The sequence below is a fragment of the Styela clava genome, chromosome 14 (genome assembly GCF_964204865.1).
Source record: "Styela clava chromosome 14, kaStyClav1.hap1.2, whole genome shotgun sequence".
Lineage (NCBI taxonomy): Eukaryota > Metazoa > Chordata > Ascidiacea > Stolidobranchia > Styelidae > Styela > Styela clava.
In genome coordinates this window covers 11,593,732-11,606,633 of record NC_135263.1, presented here as the reverse complement: position 1 = coordinate 11,606,633, position 12,902 = coordinate 11,593,732, and the positions used below count along the sequence as shown (strand labels likewise).

Genomic DNA, 12,902 nt, shown 5'->3' with positions numbered 1-12,902 from the left:
GTTTTATTGCCGTCCAGTAACAAAGTCACGTGACCCGTGCAAGTCCTTTATATACGCTTTGGTTTGGAACAAAGTGACTATAAAACAAGTGGAGGCATCATGTGCAATGATGCATATCGGACGCCATTTTGGGTCCGACGAATCTCGGGAACGGCGCAGCCTCAGTCTGTTTTAGAGGGAGAGAGTGAGAGTTTATTTGTTTTGTTCACAAGAAAACATATACACAAAGTCAGTCTGCTGATCAGGTTTGTTAATTTGTTTGGAGATTTGTTACTGTTTTATATTTTATTCGAGTAAGTTTAGCATTTTTCTTTTGCTATTTGCCTAGTGGAACAATACTGGTATCGTGCGGTTTCGTGAAAGTTGCGATAGTTATCTTATTATCCCGTGTGAGCTATGCAACTTTGTAACCTCATATCTCAGGAACCTTACATTATATTTAGACAAGTTTTATATTGTTTGAGAGACAATCTAGGAGAATAATTATGCGATGAAGATAAAATGTCGCAATTATCGTACAAAAATCGGCAAAATTGAAAAGCGTGAAATTTTTTTGAACGATTTGTCTTTGTTTTAACCTAATATGATGTCGACACATTTGTAGAGGTTAAAGATAGCTTTCGGGTGCTATCATTAGATTGAATTTATTTATCGTGCACAGGGGCGGATTAACCAGTAAACAATATAAGCACGTGCTTAGGGCACCAAGCAAAGGGGGGCACCACAGAAATTTTTATTTCAATAGTTCATCGGTGTTTAATAAAATATTACGAGTTGAACAGACAACTCAGACTTGTTCGTATTTTCTTTTCCTCAAGCATCATATTAAGCTTCTCGATCAATGGTTGGAGGTTTGCGAACTACCTTTAAAAAATCGTGTACATCAATGGACCTTTCCCCGACCTTTGACCCCCGAAAAATTCTTCCTATACTTTACAATTGCAAAATTCTCGGGGCTTATTTTAAGAGTGATTTCGCGAGTTGGCCCCTGTAAAATGGGATATTTGTTGAGACTATCATGTTTCATGGCGTACAATAATCACCTTTATATAAATACCGGTAAGGAATTTTAGCCTAGTCTAACACAGCTATTTTTACACCAATTTTTCATTTACTGCAATTGAATTAAAACTTATAAAAAGACATGGTGATCATTTAATTATCTGATTTATACTCAAACACAACTGAAAACTAACGAATGGAGATAAAAAAACGCGAAAACGAGGTAATGTTTACAACCATGCCTGAAAATCTGTCTGAGTGAGAAAAGTGTCTGAGCGGATGCGAAAAGGGTGCATTGTTACGTTACTTTTTAGCATCTTGCTGATTGGCCAATTACTCGAAGTCAACAAGGAGGTTGATGCTCGGGGAAGGTACATTAGTGATGAACACTGAAACTTACTTGTCGAAAGTTTGGTGTAGCGACAACATCAAAATTTGGAATGGCGCACTATGTGGCGGTTCCGCGATCGCATTTCAGCGATCTAGTGGTCAGCGAAGTTGGGGAGTTTTCTGGTAAGGTAGACTAGACTAATAAGTAATGGTAAAATTTTAAACTGCAGTTTGTACTCGGTTCATCTGGTATTTCGATTCACGTTGAGACTTGACGCGTGAGTCTTAATCGCGACAATTCCCAGAATATATGAAAATCATATTCTGCTAAGCCAGTTGATGCAAACCTAGGCAGCTAGACTACTTATATTGCAGATAAAATGCAGGAGCTGGAATTCGTTTTATGTTATTGTTTTGGAATGAAATTTTACAGAATTTTCACGAAGTAAGTCAAGTTCTGCAAAGTGAGAATGTAGACTTACAAACATGCGCGCATCTGTATGCATCATTACGAGGCCAGCTGCGCATTCCACGAGATGAATTTGAACGCTATGAAGCGCTCACGCTACCACTGTAATCAAATGTCTCTTCATCTGCTGAGAAGGAAAGGTATTCGCAGGGTTGTCAAAAGCTTATTGATGCTTACCCAGAAGATTTCAACAGTAATTTCTCAGCTGAGCTTCAGCAGTTTCATTTATATGTGCTCCATAAATTCAATGACACAGGGAAAAAAAAATCAAGATTCAGTCATGCTGAACTTTACAAAATTCTTGTAGAATATAACATTGAGTGCGCCTTTCCAAATGTAGACAATAGCTTTCAAATATTTTCAACATTAATGATCACAAATTGTCCAGCAGAACGTTCATTTTCTCAGCTGAAGTATATTAAAAACCCCTACAGAACAACTATGAAACAAGACAGACTAGAATACTAGATGCTTTATCTCTGTTGAGTATAGAGGCAGATGTGTTACATAAGCTTAGTTTTGAGGATCTAATCAAAGACTTTGCAGCTAAAAAAATTAGGAAAAAACTTTTCAAAAGTAAGTGAAAGACTTCTGTCTTTTCAAATGTTAGTGGTGCCTTTGTAATGTCAGTGGCGTAGTATCTAGTATGGAGAGAGACTTGTTTTGATAATATGAGAAAATTTATCAGAATCAAATTCAAGTAAATGTACCGAAAAACATCGTTTGCTTCCTTACTGTTGGTATTGTTTTATTTCAATTTCATCTTTTCAAAATTTTGTGTTGTTCATTATTTAATGTAAAAGATGTATTATGTAATAAGATTAGTTTTGGGAATATGAGCAAAATTTCACAGTCAAAAAATTGTAAGAAAATCTAAAAATTTTCGTAGAAGTTGTATTTTTTTACTGTTGGTTGTGAGTATTTTTGATGGATAATACACTTAATTATATGTATTTTAAAAGACACATATGGGGGCACCAAAGCCTCCAGTGCTTAGGGCACCAAAGGGGCTTAGTCCGCCCCTGATCGTGCACCAGTAAAATTGTATAAGGTATTTTATTTAATGTTCTCCAATTCTTCATATGTCCTCTGCGCCAACTTGAGTTAAACAGCGACGTTCCTTAATTACTCCGTTACGCAGCGACGTTTTGCAATTACATGTTGCAACGTGGTAGCTCTGCGTTCGTTATGAAAAACACTTATCGCTTTTCCTCGCAAGTGCGAAACGTCATAAACCTAAGGCATACGTTTAAAGCAGGTAATATTTGAACCGCGGTTAGATGGTGAAGTTATTGGACACGTAGTGGACATAACGATCGTTTCAATATTATGTTGTTGTTCTTGTTCTTTGACACGTTTTTAAAAAGTCGCTTTTCTCTTCGAATACTGGACCAATTGCTTTGAAATTTTCAGTGGTTAAAGATAAAAATTTCTCCAGAAGGCTTTTACTTTTTTTTTCGCTATGACGTCATCAAAATTATGTGAATCTACGTGTCCATATATTTGAGCATAGCTCTCTCGTTTTTCTCATGGCTGTAAGGCTAACGCAAGATGCCTCGGAAAATTTATTTTTGCAAGTAATGATGAAATTTAAATCGTATTTCAAATGTTAATTCATTGCAAAAGACGTTTGTAGTATATTTAGTTATGTTTCAGGTTCGTAGCAAGAAAGTTCAACACCCGAAACCAACGCAATCTCGTGTGGCTGTCAAACTTATTTCCGTCTCACAATTTATGAGCACCCCGACCTCAATAAACTACGAAAACGATGATACACCCCATTTGCTCGAATTCATCAAAACAAATTTGGAAAACCGGCAATTCGACTCTAAAAAAGCAACAAGCGACGAATCCAGTGCAATGGAGGTATTGCTTGGAGCTGCATCGGCTTTTTTCGACACATGTGAAGCGGATGCTTTGTATTATTTAACTGTGCTCAAAGAAGTGAAAAAACAAGACTGTGGAATCTGCAAAAATGCGTTTGTTTCTATGTTCGCCAGTTACTTTTCTGATAGATAAAGTTGACTGCTTGAAATATAATTTCCCATCTTGCCACAATGTCGCTTTTAAAATTTTGAAACGTTTTCTCACTCTAAGGTTAAATATTCACGCAAAAGAGGTGACAAATAAAATTATTGAGAAACAGTATGCTAGTAGAACTGCAGCAAGAGCTCAAGGTAAATAGATAATGTACTATACGCTCCAGATTATTACATTCATGCAGGAACCCCACGATCTATTCGCATATATATTTTCATGTAGTAATGTATAATGAATCATTTAATTCACTATGATAAATGAATTGCCATCTACGTACTTGTTCTGAGCACACATGCAGGAATTCCATAATTTATTCACATATATATATTCATGTGGTACTGTAAAATGTGGGATAAATATAAATTCTACCGTGCAATTATAAAATAGATAAACGAATTTGACAATTTTTACACCAAACCTTACGCGTCACACATTGAACGAAAAGATAAAAATGTTTAATAATTGTAGTTTATTAATAGAATCCTGTCAATTTATTAAATAGTTCATCTATAATATTGATTCATATATAATTAGTACTGCTGTAAGTTCAATATTATATTGTTGTGCTTGACGTGGTGCTAAATTCTCATTCCAATGCTTGTTCTGTGCACTTACTATCAAATTTATGTTTATCTCCATCCAATCAAATAAAAAATAAGAAAAAATATTTTTCAATACTGTTATGTGTATAATATAAATTCATTAATTTGAAAATTTATTTGGTTAGTTCCCCTATCCTGTTTCTGATTTGTTGATCGGTCATAATTTCCAGGCGCATGGACTTGATGGTTAAGGAAGTCGTAAAGACGTAAACGACCAGTGGTTGTAAAAACCATCCTAAACCGTAAGGTTCAGTATTTTTCTTGCACATAATCACGGGATGTGACACACGTAGGGGAATTATCAGAAGTGCTATAGGCAAGTTTAGTCCTACGCTTAGAGTTGCCAACTATAAAAAGTTTCAATAAAGGACATAGACTACCGTCATCATTTATTTTGTAACTTGCAGGAAATAACAATATAAAACAATGAAATAAAAATTATATACAAGCTAAAAAGGTTTAATAAAACAATCTTCACATGTTTTTCATTTAATGTTTATTTAACATTGACTCAAACAATGTTAATAAAATTGTTATTTCTTTGGCTATTTGCGAAAAAGCGAAATTAAAAAATTAAAAAGAATAGTTAAAAGATTGCAAATACATAAATGGAGGCAATTTTTTAGGAACGGAACAATATCAAACACAGTACTATAACCGTAGTACATCAATTCCATATTCATTCACACATTTAATCAATTTTACTATATCAAGGTCTTGGTGGTTTGTTACGTTTAGAATGCCAATTGATAGAGGTAACAATGATGTATTTACCATAATTCAATTTTCACTTTCAACCAAATATTTTTCAAACGACGAGACAAAACAAGTGATGTCACGGAGTGACAAAAAGTTGAATGCATAAAATGACTGCGATATATCAACCAAATTTCGTCAAAAACTTCATGACATATAAATTATAATAACTTGTCTCTGTATTCTAGAGATATTAATCTCTACATTTATGCAAAATTTATTGTACAACAAACATTTTTTGGGGCGCAGCCCAATTATACGGCCCAACTAGTAGCATGTCACTCCGTGACGTCACGGAGTGACAAAAATTCCTTATCATTAAAATGGTATTAAGAATGTTGAACAATTAGTTATATTAGATCAAAATTAGTTATTTGTTTGAAATTACAAAACATTTAAACAAAAAATTGGGAAACATGATATTTTTTTGTCGTTCTGCTTGTGTCTCCCTCATATAAATATGCTAAACGAGTGCACTAACTTTAAAGGATTATCGGTACCGGTACTCGCCTGTCGTAAGGCCCACTTTCCAGTGAGAGCGCCAGTGAAATGAATTACTGTACACTGCCTTGATTCTGTCATTTCGTTGGACACATATTCTGATATATAAATATATTTGATGGATGTCATCGGTACAGGTACCGACATGATTTTGCAGTTATGTCGACACAATTAATAGATGCCAGTGCTACTTTAATATATCGATATTCTTTTAGACACGCATGTACCTCTATATCGTTGGCTCCAAAGTGACTATAACGTCTGAAAATGTTATACTGTAGTCACTCGGGTTGGCTTTAATCGTATCCCTCTACTGGCAGGAGTAATAATTACGTACCGGTAACGGTAGGCTACCGGACCTAGGTAAAGCTAGCGGCCACTTACAGCGGACAGTTACCAATTTTTCCAAATTTGAACCCGCCATGTTCCACGACAGTTGTCGCGAATTCACTTAATTGCGCCTACATGGATGCACAAAAATTAGGCGATTCTCCCTTTTAGAACTGACGACAGACCTGAAACATAATAAAAAACAAAAATGATTGAAACAACACATTTTTCCTCGATAAAATGAATTATTGCTCAGAAACTCATTTATCGACAAAATCTAAAATTTAACTGAGTTGCAGCGTGATTTATGCAAGAAATAATTTTTTCTCATCCAATTCATTAATACAGTGAATTTGATGAAGATATATAAAACATATATTACATTTTAAAACAATTCCACTATGCGGAAAGTTGGGAAATACCCCCCAATCAAAGGAAAATTTTTAAGAAATTGTCAATATAACTCAGTTAAAGCGTAATTTATGCAGGAAATAATATTTTCTCATCCAATTCATTAATACAGTGTATTTGGTGGACAAATATAAAATACATATCAAAGTTTAAAAAAAATCCACCGTGCGGAAAGTAGAAAAATTCCCCCAAGTTTAAGAAAAAAATATAGGAAATCTCCAATTTAACTCAGTTAAACCGTAATTTAGGTAAGAAGGAATTTTTTCTCATCCAATTCATTAATGCAAAGTGTTTGGTGGACAAATATAAAATAGATATCAAAATTTTAAAAAAATCCACCGTGCGGAAAGTAGGGAAATTCCCCCCAATTTAATGAAAATATTTAAGAAATCGTTTATCCAACTCAGTTAAAGCATAATTTATGCAAGAAAGAATATTTTCTCATCCAATTCATTAATACAATGTATTTGGTGGACAGATATAAAATACATATTAAAATTTAAAAAAAATCCACCGTGCGGAAAGTAGGGAAATTCCCCCCAATTTAATGGAAATGTTTAAGAAATCGTCTATCCAACTCAGTTAAAGCATAATTTATGCAAGAAAGAATATTTTCTCATCCAATTCATTAATACAATGTATTTGGTGGACCGATATAAAATACATATTAAAATTTAAAAAAAATCCACCATGCGGAAAGTAGGGAAATTCCCCCCAATTTAATGGAAATATTCAAGAAATCGTCTATCCAACTCAGTTAAAAAATAATTTATGCAGGAAAGAATAGTTTCTCATCCAATTCATCAATACAGTGTATTTGGTGGACGAATATAAAGAACATATTAAAATTTAAAAAAAATCCACCATGCGGAAAGTAGGGAAATTCCCCCCAATTTGATGAAAATATTTGAAAAATCGTCTATTCAACTCAGTTAAAGCGTAATTTATCCAAGAAAGAATATTTTCTCATCCAATTCATTAATACGGTGTATTTGGTGGACGAATATGAAATACATATTAAAATTTAAAAAAAATCCACCGTGCGGAAAGTAGGGAAATTCCCCTCAATTGAAGAAAAAATTATAAGAAATTGTCAATTTGACTCAGTTAAAGCGTAATTTAGGTAAGAAGGCATTTTTTCTCATCCAATTCATTAATGCAGTGTGTTTGGTGGACAAATATAAAATAGATATCAAAATTTAAAAAAAATCCACCGTGCGGAAAGTAGGGAAATTCCCCCCAGTTTAAGAAAAAAATATAGGAAATCTCCAATTTAACTCAGTTAAAGCGTAATTTAGGTAAGAAGGAATTTTTTCTCATCCAATTCATTAATGCAAAGTGTTTGGTGGAGAAATATAAAATAGATATCAAAATTTAAAAAAAATCCACCGTGCGGAAAGTAGGGAAATTCCCCTCAATTTAATGAAAATATTTAAGAAATCGTCTATCCAACTCAGTTAAAAAATAATGTATGTAAGAAAGAATATTTTCTCATCCAATTCATTAATACAGTGTATTTGGTGGACAAATATAAAATACATATTGAAATTTAAAAAAAATCCACCGTGCGGAAAGTAGGGAAGTTCCCCCCAATTTGATGAAAATATTTGAGAAATCGTCTATTTAACACAGTTAAAGCGTAATTTATTCAAGAAATAATATTTTCTCATCCAATTCATTAATACGGTGTATTTGGTGGACAAATATAAAATACATAATAAAATTTAAAAAAAATCCACCGTGCGGAAAGTAGGGAAATTCCCCTCAATTTAATGAAAATATTTAAGAAATCGTCTATCCAACTCAGTTAAAAAATAATTTATGCAAGAAAGAATATTTTCTCATCCAATTCATTAATACAGTGTATTTGGTGGACAAATATAAAATACATATTGAAATTTAAAAAAAATCCACCGTGCGGAAAGTAGGGAAATTCCCCTCAATTGAAGAAAAAAATATAAGAAATCGTCAATTTGACTCAGTTAAAGCGTAATTTAGGTAAGAAGGAGTTTTTTCTCATCCAATTCAATAATGCAGTGTTTTTGGTGGACAAATATAAAATACATATTAAATTTAAAAAAAATCCACCGTGCGGAAAGTAGGGAAATTCCCCCCAATTGAAGAAAAAAATATAAGAAATCGTCAATTTAACTCAATTGAAGCGTAATTTCGGTAAGAAGGAATTTTTTCTCATCCAATTCAATAATGCAGTGTGTTTGGTGGACAAATATAAAATACATATTAAAAGTTAAAAAAAAATCCACCGTGCGGAAAGTAGGGAATTCCCCCTCAATTAAAAAATATATATAAGAAATCGTCAATTTGACTCAGTTAAAGCGTAATTTAGGTAAGAAGGAATTTTTTCTCATCCAATTCATTAATGCAGTGTGTTTGATTGACAAATATAAAATACATATTAAAAGTTAAAAAAAATCCACCATGCGGAAAGTAGGGAAATTCGGTACTCTCGAAATATGGACACAAAGATGACGCACAACCTGAATATAAAAGGGGTACCAGGATAGGTTCAGATTTAGAATCTAGATTGTACGCTTTTGGGAGCGCAGGGAATAACCCATTTATGCAAAAAATATTTTTTTCTCATCCAATTTATTAATACAGTGTATTTGGTGGACGAATATAAAATACATATTAAAATTTAAAAAAAATCCACCGTGCGGAAAGTAGGGAAATTCCTCCCAATTTGATGAAAATATTTGAGAAATCGTCTATTTAACTCAGTTAAAGCGTAATTTATCCAGGAAAGAATATTTTCTCATCCAATTCATTAATATGGTGTATTTGGTGGACAAATATAAAATACATATTAAAATTTAAAAAAAATCTACCGTGCGGAAAGTAGGGAAATTCCCCTCAATTGAAGAAAAAAATATAAGAAATTGTCAATTTGACTCAGTTAAAGCGTAATTTAGGTAAGAAGGAGTTTTTTCTCATCCAATTCATTAATGCAGTGTTTTGGTGGACAAATATAAAATACATATTAAAATTTAAAAAAAATCCACTGTGCGGAAAGTAGGGAAATTCCCCCCAATTGAAGAAAAAAATATAAGAAATCGTCAATTTAACTCAATTGAAGCGTAATTTCGGTAAGAAGGAATTTTTTCTCATCCAATTCAATAATGCAGTGTGTTTGGTGGACAAATATAAAATACATATTAAAAGTTAAAAAAAAATCCACCGTGCGGAAAGTAGGGAATTCCCCCTCAATTAAAAAATATATATAAGAAATCGTCAATTTGACTCAGTTAAAGCGTAATTTAGGTAAGAAGGAATTTTTTCTCATCCAATTCATTAATGCAGTGTGTTTGATTGACAAATATAAAATACATATTAAAAGTTAAAAAAAATCCACCATGCGGAAAGTAGGGAAATTCGGTACTCTCGAAATATGGACACAAAGATGACGCACAACCTGAATATAAAAGGGGTACCAGGATAGGTTCAGATTTAGAATCTAGATTGTACGCTTTTGGGAGCGCAGGGAATAACCCATTTATGCAAAAAATATTTTTTTCTCATCCAATTTATTAATACAGTGTATTTGGTGGACGAATATAAAATACATATTAAAATTTAAAAAAAATCCACCGTGCGGAAAGTAGGGAAATTCCTCCCAATTTGATGAAAATATTTGAGAAATCGTCTATTTAACTCAGTTAAAGCGTAATTTATCCAGGAAAGAATATTTTCTCATCCAATTCATTAATATGGTGTATTTGGTGGACAAATATAAAATACATATTAAAATTTAAAAAAAATCTACCGTGCGGAAAGTAGGGAAATTCCCCTCAATTGAAGAAAAAAATATAAGAAATTGTCAATTTGACTCAGTTAAAGCGTAATTTAGGTAAGAAGGAGTTTTTTCTCATCCAATTCATTAATGCAGTGTTTTGGTGGACAAATATAAAATACATATTAAAATTTAAAAAAAATCCACTGTGCGGAAAGTAGGGAAATTCCCCCCAATTGAAGAAAAAAATATAAGAAATCGTCAATTTAACTCAATTGAAGCGTAATTTCGGTAAGAAGGAATTTTTTCTCATCCAATTCAATAATGCAGTGTGTTTGGTGGACAAATATAAAATACATATTAAAAGTTAAAAAAAAATCCACCGTGCGGAAAGTAGGGAATTCCCCCTCAATTAAAAAATATATATAAGAAATCGTCAATTTGACTCAGTTAAAGCGTAATTTAGGTAAGAAGGAATTTTTTCTCATCCAATTCATTAATGCAGTGTGTTTGATGGACAAATATAAAATACATATTAAAATATAAAAAAAATCCACCATGCGGAAAGTAGGAAAATTCGGTACTCTCGAAATATGGACACAAAGATGACGCACAACCTGAATATAAAAGGGGTACCAGGATAGGTTCAGATTTAGAATCTAGATTGTACGCTTTTGGGAGCGCAGGGAATAACCATTTATGCAAAAAATATTTTTTTCTTATCCAATTTATTAATACAGTGTATTTGGTGGACGAATATAAAATACATATTAAAATTTAAAAAAAATCCACCGTGCGGAAAGTAGGGAAATTCCCCCCAATTTGATGAAAATATTTGAGAAATCGTCTATTTAACTCAGTTAAAGCGTAATTTATCCAGGAAAGAATATTTTCTCATCCAATTCATTAATATGGTGTATTTGGTGGACAGATATAAAATACATATTAAAATTTAAAAAAAATCTACCGTGCGGAAAGTAGGGAAATTCCCCTCAATTGAAGAAAAAAATATAAGAAATTGTCAATTTGACTCAGTTAAAGCGTAATTTAGGTAAGAAGGAATTCTTTCTCATCCAATTCATTTATGCAGTGTGTTTAGTGAACAAATATAAAATAGATATCAAAATTTTAAAAAAATCCACCATGCGGAAAGTAGGGAAATTCCCCTCAATTTAATGGAAATATTTAAGAAATCGTCTATCCAACTCATGTAAAAAATAATTTATGCAAGAAAGAATATTTTCTCATCCAATTCATTAATACAGTGTATTTGGTGGAAGAATATAAAATACATATTGAAATTTAAAAAAAATCCACCGTGCGGAAAGTAGGGAAATTCCCCCCAATTTGATGAAAATATTTGAGAAATCGTCTATTTAACTCAGTTAAAGCGTAATTTATTCAAGAAAGAATATTTTCTCATCCAATTCATTAATACGGTGTATTTGGTGGACAAATATAAAATACATATTAAAAGTTAAAAAAAATCCACCGTGCAGAAAGTAGGGAAATTCCCCTCAATTTAATGAAAATATTTAAGAAATCGTCTATCCAACTCAGTTAAAAAATAATTTATGCAAGAAAGAATATTTTCTCATCCAATTCATTAATACAGTGTATTTGGTGGACAAATATAAAAAACATAATGAAATTTAAAAAAATCCACAGTGCGGAAAGTAGGGAATTCCCCCTCAATTAACAAATATATATAAGAAATCGTCAATTTGACTCAGTTAAAGCGTAATTTAGGTAAGAAGGAATTTTTTCTCATCCAATTCATTAATACAGTGTATTTGGTGGACGAATATAAAATACATATTAAAATTTGAAAAAAAAATCCACCGTGCGGAAAGTAGGGAAATTCCCCCCAATTTGATGAAAATATTTGAGAAATCGTCTATTTAACTCAGTTAAAGCGTAATTTATTCAAGAACGAATATTTTCTCATCCAGTTCATTAATACAGTGTATTTGATGGTGATATATAAAACGAATATTAAATCTTAAAAATATTCCACCGTGCGGAAAGTTGGGAAATTCCCCTAACTTATGTTAAAATCAACGGAATCGTAAATTTATATAAATTAAAGCGAAATCTTGTCATATTTATTGATCATTCCCATTCGCCTCCATAACTAAATATTATTTTTGAAGTTTTATCATGTTCTCATTTCATTTTATTGGTTTACACTACAACCTCGTAACACCCCCTCTCACTCCATATAGCACTACCTTCCGTAAAACCTCAGTAGTAACTTATGCTGGTATCTTTGGGTCACCTTCGGTGAACGTGCAGCCTTAACTCAGTACATCAGCAGCCTAAATCAGAATAGTATTTTCAACCTTAACAGATGAGGTGGCGTCATCAAGATTAGTAACGATTTGACACTTATGGCGCTTCATTTTTTATGTCGAATATGTATGTCGCCGAACCGTTTAATGCTGTTGTTAAAAAATATCTCAGAATTTGAAAGACTGTGAAACTGTATTAAAGAGCTAAAGGAAGTATGGCACACCGTACTAAGACGTTGGAAGAAACGACGATACGATCGATAGTAGCCGCTACGATCACTGTAAACGTGTGAAGAAACTTTCAATTCCCAAATGAAGTTTTCACATGAATCAATCAACAAATCGTTTTTTATTCGCCAATCACAAAAAAATGGAAGCAAAAAATATCACGAAAAACTTGTATACAGTAGAAACTCTAC

The 12,902-nt window shown here is 32.5% G+C and overlaps 1 long non-coding RNA gene across 1 annotated transcript; it reads left to right on the top strand.

Moving 5' to 3' along the window:
• The first annotated feature begins 204 nt into the window (after nucleotides 1-204).
• Nucleotides 205-4,658, top strand: LOC144432175 (uncharacterized). Its single transcript, XR_013480442.1, has 2 exons — nucleotides 205-245; nucleotides 3,458-4,658. It is a non-coding gene; the product is annotated as an uncharacterized LOC144432175 (long non-coding RNA).
• Nucleotides 4,659-12,902: the final 8,244 nt, after the last annotated feature.